The sequence below is a fragment of the Ceratotherium simum genome, chromosome 24 (genome assembly GCF_057802395.1).
Source record: "Ceratotherium simum simum isolate JZ-2026a chromosome 24, ASM5780239v1, whole genome shotgun sequence".
Taxonomy (NCBI): Eukaryota; Metazoa; Chordata; class Mammalia; order Perissodactyla; family Rhinocerotidae; genus Ceratotherium; species Ceratotherium simum.
The window spans coordinates 14,580,318-14,589,915 of record NC_141923.1 but is presented as its reverse complement, the minus strand read 5'-3'; positions in this window follow the sequence as shown (position 1 = coordinate 14,589,915).

The window sequence follows — 9,598 nt, the reverse complement described above, 5'->3', positions numbered from 1 at the left end:
ACCGCTCTGATCAACTGCGCAGCCCTCTGGAATAAACGAAGTCAACTCAAATAACAAGACATTCTACAAATTAGCTGAGTGCAATAACATATCCTAAACTCACTTCAGACCTATCACATACACCACACATTTTTACTGATATTGTTTCATGACCATAAATATTAAAAATCTGTTTAATTGTAAACCTACTTATTTTCAATTTCCACTTCAAAATGCTAGTTGATATTCACTGTACAAAACCAGGCAAAGACACTTTTAAAATTAAAATGCCACATAATGAAGTCTTCATTATTAAAGAACTGCTACATCTATATTCTGCTCATCTTTGGGACCAATGAACCTTCTAGAATTTTTTTCCTCTTCTTTAATGGATCCTTCAGTGTGCTGGCGAGGTGGGGAAGGACAAGTATAATCACCCCCATTTTACAGATGAAGAAATAGAGGCACAGAGAGGCTGAGTGACTTGCTTAGCTTGTTACCAGTCTGGAAATACAGTACCCAACTGCCTTCCCACCTCCTTTCACGAAATCATGAGCAACGCTAATGGAGAGGGTCGCACATAATACATTTTACTCTTCAATCAGAGACAAGAGTTAAGCCAAGTGAGGAGGAATAAAGGGAGCTTTTTGGGTAACCTGTTTTCTTTTAGAAGACAAATGTGCTTTTCTTAAGATGCTGATAAGTATAATTATTTTATTTTATTTTATTTTTAATTTTATTTATTTTTTTTCCCCAAAGCCCCAGTAGATAGTTGTATGTCACAGCTGCACATCTTTCTAGTTGCTGTATGTGGGACGCGACCTCAGCATGGCCGGAGAAGCGGTGCATTGGTGCGCGCTCGGGATCCGAACCCGGGCCGCCAGCAGCAGAGCACGCGCACTTAACCACTAAGCCATGGGGCCAGCCCTGATAAGTATAATTATTAAAAACTGAATGCAGAGAAACAAAGCTAGGGCCCTGACTCAGCTGGACATGGATGACGGGCTGTACGTCTCATGACTCACTGCTTCCTGAGACCTCAGTTCTCACAAAAGCCTCACGGTACAACAGTCGACTTCACATCTAACTTCAACACACAGTGTTCCCAATCATCTCAGTGTTCTTTTGAACAAAAAAGAGCTCATTTAATAATATGATATAAAGAAATAAATAGAATGATTCAGTAATAGTCCTGGATATAGAAGCATAGCATTATGCCCAAGCAATTCATCTACAAAAAAAGTTAAGAATGGAAATTTCATCTAAAATGGTTCCTCAAATCTATGGCTCACAAGCAAACCACTAATTTCCAACGTCTAAATACCTTCAAAGGAGCAAATATCTACGTATTAGCTCAATTATGTGAAATCCACCCAAATAAGACCTGATGTGAAAACACTTTCAACGTAAAGTGCTAAGTTTAATGAAAAACAGTCTCTCTGGATGCTGTTAGTATGGCTGGTATGTAATGCTGTGGAGTACTGCTAATTTAGAGATCGCCACATGAGAGGCATATGTGCAACTTTTATTTTCTCCATATTAGAAATATTTTTCTTTAAACAAAAATAAATTTCAATCAGCCTCTTACCAGAGAGGAACATTATTAAGTTTGCAAAACAGTCACAATGAAAAGAAGCCCAGAATATTAGCAAAAAGTGATAAATATGCTCGTCATTCTACATGAGATGAATTCACTATGAAAGAGAACTCACTACAATGCATCGCTTAATTTGCCTATCTCCCAATATAGGCTTTGAAAAATTCCTCTAAATGCCACAACTTTATAAGGGACCCATATGGTTTCATGATATTTTCTACTGCAGAAACTTCTTAGGTCATCATTTCTCACCTCCAAAAAAACCCCAAAACCAACCAAACAAGAAATTCAAAAACCCCAAACCTAGCAGAAAGATTTGACTAATAAAATTAAAATTTCCCATTAAGACAACAACAATTGGGGGTGTGGGAGGAGTAAAGGGCAACATTTGCACAGTGACCGATGGCAACTAGACTTTTGATGGTGAAAACGATGTAGGCTAGACAGAAGTTGAAATATAATAATGTACACTTGAAATTTATATAATGTTATAAACCAACGTGGCCTCAATAAAAAAAAGATATCAACAATGAAGTAGCTAATAAAAAAACAAACACCACATTTATAATGTCTAGATAAAATCAACCAAGTAAATAAAATGCATTCCTTAATTTTATTTTTTTTTTTATTATTTTTTTTTTTTAAAGATTTTATTTATTTATTTTTCCCCCAAAGCCCCAGTACATAGTTGTCTGTCATAGCTGCACATCCTTCTAGTTGCTGTATGTGGGATGCGGCCTCAGCATGGCTGGAAGAGTGGTGCCTCGGGGCGCTCCCGGGATCCGAACCCAGGCCGCCAGCATCAGAGCGCGCGCACTTAACCGCTAAGCCACGGAGCCAGCCCTACACTTGAAATTTATATAATGTTATAAACCAACGTGGCCTCAATAAAAAAAAAGATATCAACAATGAAGTAGCTAATAAAAAAACAAACACCACATTTATAATGTCTAGATAAAATCAACCAAGTAAATAAAATGCATTCCTTAATTTTTAAAAAAAAAATACCTACTATCTACAGATGTTTTAAATATCCAAAGTTTAGCACTCTGAAGTCTTTGTATTAAATCAAAATCCTTACCATCTTTAAAGCTACATTAAAATAATCCTGGAACTCTGGAATGTTATCACCATATCTTTCATTTAAGAAGAAACAAACACAGATATCTCACACCTTTGGTTGACTGATCATTCATACGGAGAGTACTTCATACAGGTGGGGATCATAGCAGAGCAGAGAGTGAATTTAATGAATAGGTCTTACTAATTAGGTGTTTTAAGCCTGTGTGTGTGTGTACACACATATATACACAAACACACAGGTACATTTCACAATATGGAACTATGAAGTAACTAGTAGCAAGTAAGTTAATTGTTAAGTAACTAGAGATAGCATAGTATTTTCTCCTCCAAACTAAGGTATATATTTAGATACATACTATTCATGCCACCTAATTTTAAGTAATTATAATGCAAGTATGAAGATTTGACATTGTAACTTATAATTTAATAATTCCTAAATAGGCTACCAAATTTAAAAGAAAACCATTTACTAAACCCACCATAATCTGCTAACATTTGAAAAACCATCAAACCAGGGCAGAAACTAATTTTAAAAAAAAGCCTACATAATGAAGATTATACATTAACTATAATAGTCACAGAGTTATCTTTTTAGGTTTCATAATATACATATGGCTCAAATAAGTCAATTTAAACTCTAATTACAATTTTTAAAGACTTGAGTTTTTCACGAATATTTATCCTTATAAAAAGTTGTCTGGATTTTTAGGTGAGTAGGATTTGATTATTCTGACATTAGAAAGCCAATGCTAGGATCAAAAGCAAGGACACTGAAATACAAAAAATTTGGAATACTTTGATGGTAGACTTTACTCAAATATCCAGAAGTCCTATCAGAATCACTCAGTTAAATAATACCATACTTATTAAAAATAAATCTCTATCATCTCAGCCCATTTTATTTTAAAATATATATACAATTAGACTAATGATACAACAAAATTCTTACACTAGTTCATACATTTTAGGTGTGCTTTATTCTAAATATTTTAAGAAAATTTTTTCAATAACTAGTTACTATTAAAAAATACCTTCAAAACATTTACCATTCAAAATGTACAAAAAGTATTAATTTTATTGTGCTATGATATATTCCTCACAGAAAGCTTTTATGTAAAACAATTTGCGTTTTGAAACAATCTTATTTACATTTGCTGTAAAAGCATTTTGACATTTTCAAAGTCTGACTGTCTTCAGTATGGTTCATCTTTGCTAGGAACAAAAGCAAAGTTTCATTTGATATCTCAGTCAGGGAATAAAAAGATTTATAAGTTCATTCTCATGTTGATAAAACTTTTGCATTCAATAAATATAAATAAATTATCAAGGATAAAAATATTTTAAATGTATCCATCAGAGTGAAGGGAGACAAGACAGCCTCTGACCACTTAATAAAATGGCAAAGTCATGAGTAGCGCAATTTTCTGGTATTTCCATGGTATTATGATTGAGAAAAAGACAACTGCTCCAAATGATCATGAATAAATAATATTTCAGTTAATTGCACCAATGAAAGAAATTTAACATAGGTAGGATAAGAGAGAGATGAGAAAAGCATTCATCAAGGGAAAATGTATGTAAAACAAGAAACTGGTGGTCCCATTATGACAATGAGGCCAAAAGCAAGGGACCAACCTTTAGAGTAGAGCTAAAGTGATGATAACGTGATCTCCAAGAAAACACACAGCACGTCGATATCTATCCAAACAGTGGGACAAGGAATGTGAAAAATAGGGAAAAACAGGATCCAAAGGAGGTGCCCGCTCTCTGTTAGGCTGGAACTTTGATGTTATCTGCAAGAAACAAATTCACTTTGTCCCCAAGAACTTAATTTCTGCTTGTAAGAGAAGATTTTCCAACCATGCTATCAATTATGCTTCAAACAGAGTTGAAAGAAAGGAGAGTTGGGATGGTACTCTCTGAACAGCCAGGGGTTAGAACTGACTTCCTCAAAACAATTATATCCTTTCTAGCTGGTAGTTCTTTTGTGTGTGTGTGAGTATGATTTTTAAAATTAAGGATAACATTCACATAACAAAATTGGTCATTTTAAGTGTACAATTCAGTGGTGTTTAGTTTATTTACAATATTGTACAACTACCACCACTGTCCAATCCCAGAACATTTTCATCACCCCAAACCTTATCACCTATATACATTAAGCAATCACTTTCCATTTTCCCCTCCCACCATCCCCTGGAAACCACTAATCTACTTTCTATCTCTATGGATATGCCTATTCTGGACATTTCATATAAATAAAATTATATAATATGTGGCCTTTTGTGTCTGGTTTCTTCTACTTTAACTGGCAGCTCTAAACCATTCCAAAAGGCTCTATTTCTAAGGACCCCAAACGGCAGGTGCTCAAGATTCTCATCTGTCCTCTGAGTGCACTCTAGTTTCTATAGAGCTACTTATATGATGATGTTCTAGTTCTTTGATTGCCTTTGATCACATGAAAATGGACTGTAATTGGAAGTATAAATTATCATCTCTGGAACTGACTTTAGAACAGAAAATAACCTGTTGGATAAAGTTTCTGAAGTGGGAAAGAAAAACTACAGAGGAGTAAAATTCTTGATTTGACCATAATATCTTAACAGTGACATGTACCCAGGTTATATTTTTCTCTTGGTAACAGTGACATGTAAGCTGTTCTGGAAGACTGAGAACACCAAGCCATTTTTTAGTATCTCAAAGCATTTCATAAGTGCTTTGTAGCATGTGAAAACTGAAGTTAAAATGAGAAACCATAAGCAGGCTGATTCTCTATCAGATCTCATGCTGACATTCACAGAAAGATTTCATTTCAGAGCTAAGTTTGTTTTCCTTAAGTCAGTTCCTGGAGTTTTAACTCAAACTGTTACATAATTGTGCTCCAAAGTGAGTTTTTCATGTGTTTTTGTCTGTATGATGTAGAAACTCATGGATAGGGAATTAAGCATAACGTCATAGCTTCCAAAAGGTGGGCCAAGTATTGATGTATTGTGTGTGAACTGTGAACTGGGTTAATCTCTGCAGAATTTTTAAAAAGTCCAAAAATATTTGTATAAAATAGGAAGGTGTTGTCATCCAAAAGGTCTTGGCCTCAGTCTGTCTCTCTCACCCACATGTAACAAAAGTCTTTAATTAGTACAAATAGGACACAGAAACCATTTCTCTGACGAGAGGCTATTAAGTCTTAAAGAGGCAGAGATCTTATTTACTGTTATATTGCCCGTGTCTAGATCAGAACCTGGTCTGAAGTAGGAGCTCAAAAATGTCCAGTGTATGAAGGAACAAATGAATAAACTTGGTGCCCTTCCATGTGAACCTGTGACAACCAAGTTATCACTGTCGGGAGCAGGCAGAACCTAAGGAGATATAATCCCTGAAAGAGGGGAAGCACCCTGAGGTTAGCTCCACATTCACGGTGACTTCTCTGAAGGCAGTGTGACTTCATGGCACAGGAAAGTAAATTCCTAGCAGAAAGCAGCAATCCTACTTGGTTGAAGAGACAAAGGTTGACGTTTGGGCTGCCAAAGTAGCTAGGACTTGAGAGACAAAATCCCAGAGAGGAGGAAACCTCAGGGAAGTGAGCCTGAAATGCTGGAACAGTATCTCCTTGAGTTGTTTGCCAATTCTAAACGTACACACATGGTGAACACTCCAGACCCCCAGCAAACAGCAGCAGTTGGGAGGCTAAAGAGCCAAGCAGAGCTTTTCATAGATCTTAATGCTGAGGAGACAGAGGTTGGAGGTCAAGGCCACCAGGGTGAAGCGGCCCTGACAAACATCTCAGATTTTCCGTTGAGAACCTAGAGAGGTCATGTGTCAGGAATAAGGACAAAAACTGAAACCAGCCCTAACAAAGTCTAGAATCAACCCTCAACAGGATTATGGTGATCTGCCTGTACTTTACCAACCTGCCAAATGAAAACATAACAAGCTTAGGAGGAAGATAACATCATGCAGAGCCTCTACAATCTTTAATATACAACGTATGCTATTCAGCCAAACTTACGAGGCATCCTAAAAATCAGGACCAAATGACTGAAAACCAAGAGAAAATATATATGGACAAGAGAAACAACCAATAGGTAGTAATTCAGACATTGGATTTATCAGACAATAACTTTAAAATTACTTTGATTAATGTGTTCAAGAATATAGAGGAAAAGGTGGAGAATTTCAGCAGAGATCCGGAATCTATAAAAGTCATGAATATTTTAGATCTGAAAATACAATACATGAAATTAAAATTAAAATTCATTAGATCCAGAACTGAGGATAAATGAATTGGAAGACAGGTCAGTGAAAATTATACAGATTGAAGTACAGGGAAAAATTAAGATGGAAAACACAGAAAAGATACATATGGAACATGGTGAAAAAGTTTGGAAGATTTCTAGAAAAGAGGAAAGAGAGAAGTGGTGAAAAAGTTTGGAAGATTTCTAGAAAAGAGGAAAGAGAGAAATGGATTGGAAAAAATTATTTGAAGAATGACTGGTTAAGAACTTCTAAAATTAAGGAAGAACATCAACCAATAGATTCAACAAGTTTACTATCCTTAAGGAAGATAAAGAAACCACATATAGATACATCATAGTCAAATGTTAAAAACCAAAGACAAAGATATAATCTTAAAAATGACCAAAGGAAAAAGACATGTTACCTTCAAAGGAGAACAGTAAGACTGATGGCTGACTTTTCCACAGAACTTAAAGGATGGAATGACATCTTGAAAGTGCTGAACCTAGAATTTCATACTCAGTAAAAATATCCTTCAGAAATAAAGGCAACATTGAATTGTACACTATTTAAGTGGGTGAATGGTATGATATGTGAATTTTATCTCAATAAACATGTTACAAAAGGAAACAAAGGCAAAAGGTTTCAAAAAACAAAAGTTAAAAGAATTCATTGACAGCAGCCCTGGCACTAAAATAAATACTAAAGAGAATTCTCCAGGAAAAAGGAAATAATTACAGATATAAATAAAGAAAGAAAGGCAGGATGGAATGAAAAACATCAGAAAGACTAAATACGTGGGTAAAGAAAACTGAATACTGATGCTTCAAAATAGATGGCAATGGTAATTAATAATAATAAAAAATAATGTGTTGTGAGGTTTAATATATATAGAATATAGATGTAAAATACATGGCAACAATAACACAAAAGGAAGGAGAGGTAAATAGATTTAAACTGTGAAAAAGTTCTTGCATTGTTGGGAAGTGATAATGTACCAATTTAAGGTAGACCGTGGTAAGTCAAAGATGCATGTTGTAATCTCTAAGGTAACTGCTAAATGAATTTTTAAAATATTTCCAACAAACTAACATAGTATGAAAAAAACGAGTAAGAAAGAATACTTAGTTTATTCAAAAGAAGGCAGAAAATGAGAAATACAGGAACAAAGAAGAAATGGGACAAATAGAAAACAAACTTTAAGAAGGTAAACTTAAAATCAGTAATCAATAATCACATTAATGTAAATGGACTAGATATTCCAATTAAAAAGTCTTCCCACAAAGAAAAATTCTTATCCATGTGGCTTCAATTCATGGTGAATTATTTTATTTATTTATTTATTTATTTATTTATTTATTTATTTTTTTTTTTAAAGATTTTATTTATTTTATTTTTTCCCCCCAAAGCCCCAGTGGATAGTTGTGTGTCGTAGCTGCACATCCTTCTAGTTGCTGCATGTGGGACTCGGCCTCAGGATGAACGGAGAAGTGGTGCCTCGATGCGCACCCGGGATCCGAACCCGGGCCGCCAGCATCGCAGCGCGCGCACTTAACCACCAAGCCACAGGGCCGGCCCAATGGTGAATTATTTTAAACATTTAAGGAAGGAATAACACCAGGCTTATACAAACTCTTCCAGAGTATAGAAAAAGAAGGAATGCATGAGGCCAGAATAATCTTGATACCAAAACTCAACAAAGATATTAAAGAGAGGAAAATTATAGATCTATCCTTCTTATGAATAGACTCAAATTTCTTAGGCAAAATATTAGCACTCTGAATCCACTGACACATGAAAAGAATAACACATCACAACTAAATGGGATTTATTCTAGAAATGCAACATTTGAAAATCAATTAGTGTAATTCATCACTATAAGAGAATAAAGGTGAAAAACCACACGCTCATCTCAAGAGAGGTAGAAAAAGCATTTAATAAAAACTCCCAGAAAACTAGGAGTAAAAAACCCCTTAATTTAGTCAATAGTATCTACCAAAATATTTACAACTAACATCATATTGAATGGTGAAATACTGAATTCTTATTTTGAGTTCAGAAACAGGTCAAAGAGGTCCACTGTCATCTCTTCTATTCAACATTTTGCTAGAAGTCCTAGTCAGCTCAATAAGGCAAGAAAAAAAAATTGGAAAGAGAAAAATGAAACCATCATTATTTACAGAAGATATGACTGTACACGTGAAGAAATGCAAAAGAATCTATAGAATTATTAGAATTAAAGTGAATTTAGTTAGGTTGCTAGATGCGAAGGCAATATACAAAAATCAATTATATTTCTATATATTAACAAAAAAGAATTAGATAATAAAATAAAAACATCAAAAACCCGGAAATAAATCTAACTTCTATATGTAAATCTATACAACATTGCTGAGACAAATTTAAAAAGACCTAATAAGGGAAATACCAGGTTTACGAATTAGAAAACTCAAAATTGAGAAGATATATATTCTCCTGAAATTGATCTATATATTCAATGCAATACCAATTAAACTCTAATAACTATTCCTCCCTGCCCCTTCCCGGGAAACTGACAAGCTGTTTCTAAAATGTATATGGAAATGTGAAAGGTTAAGAATAGCTAAGACTATCTAGAAGAACACGAAAGTTAGAGGTCTTACATTACCAGATATGAAGACTTTATAAAAACCGCAGTGTACTGAGCTTTTCAATACCTTGTGCTAT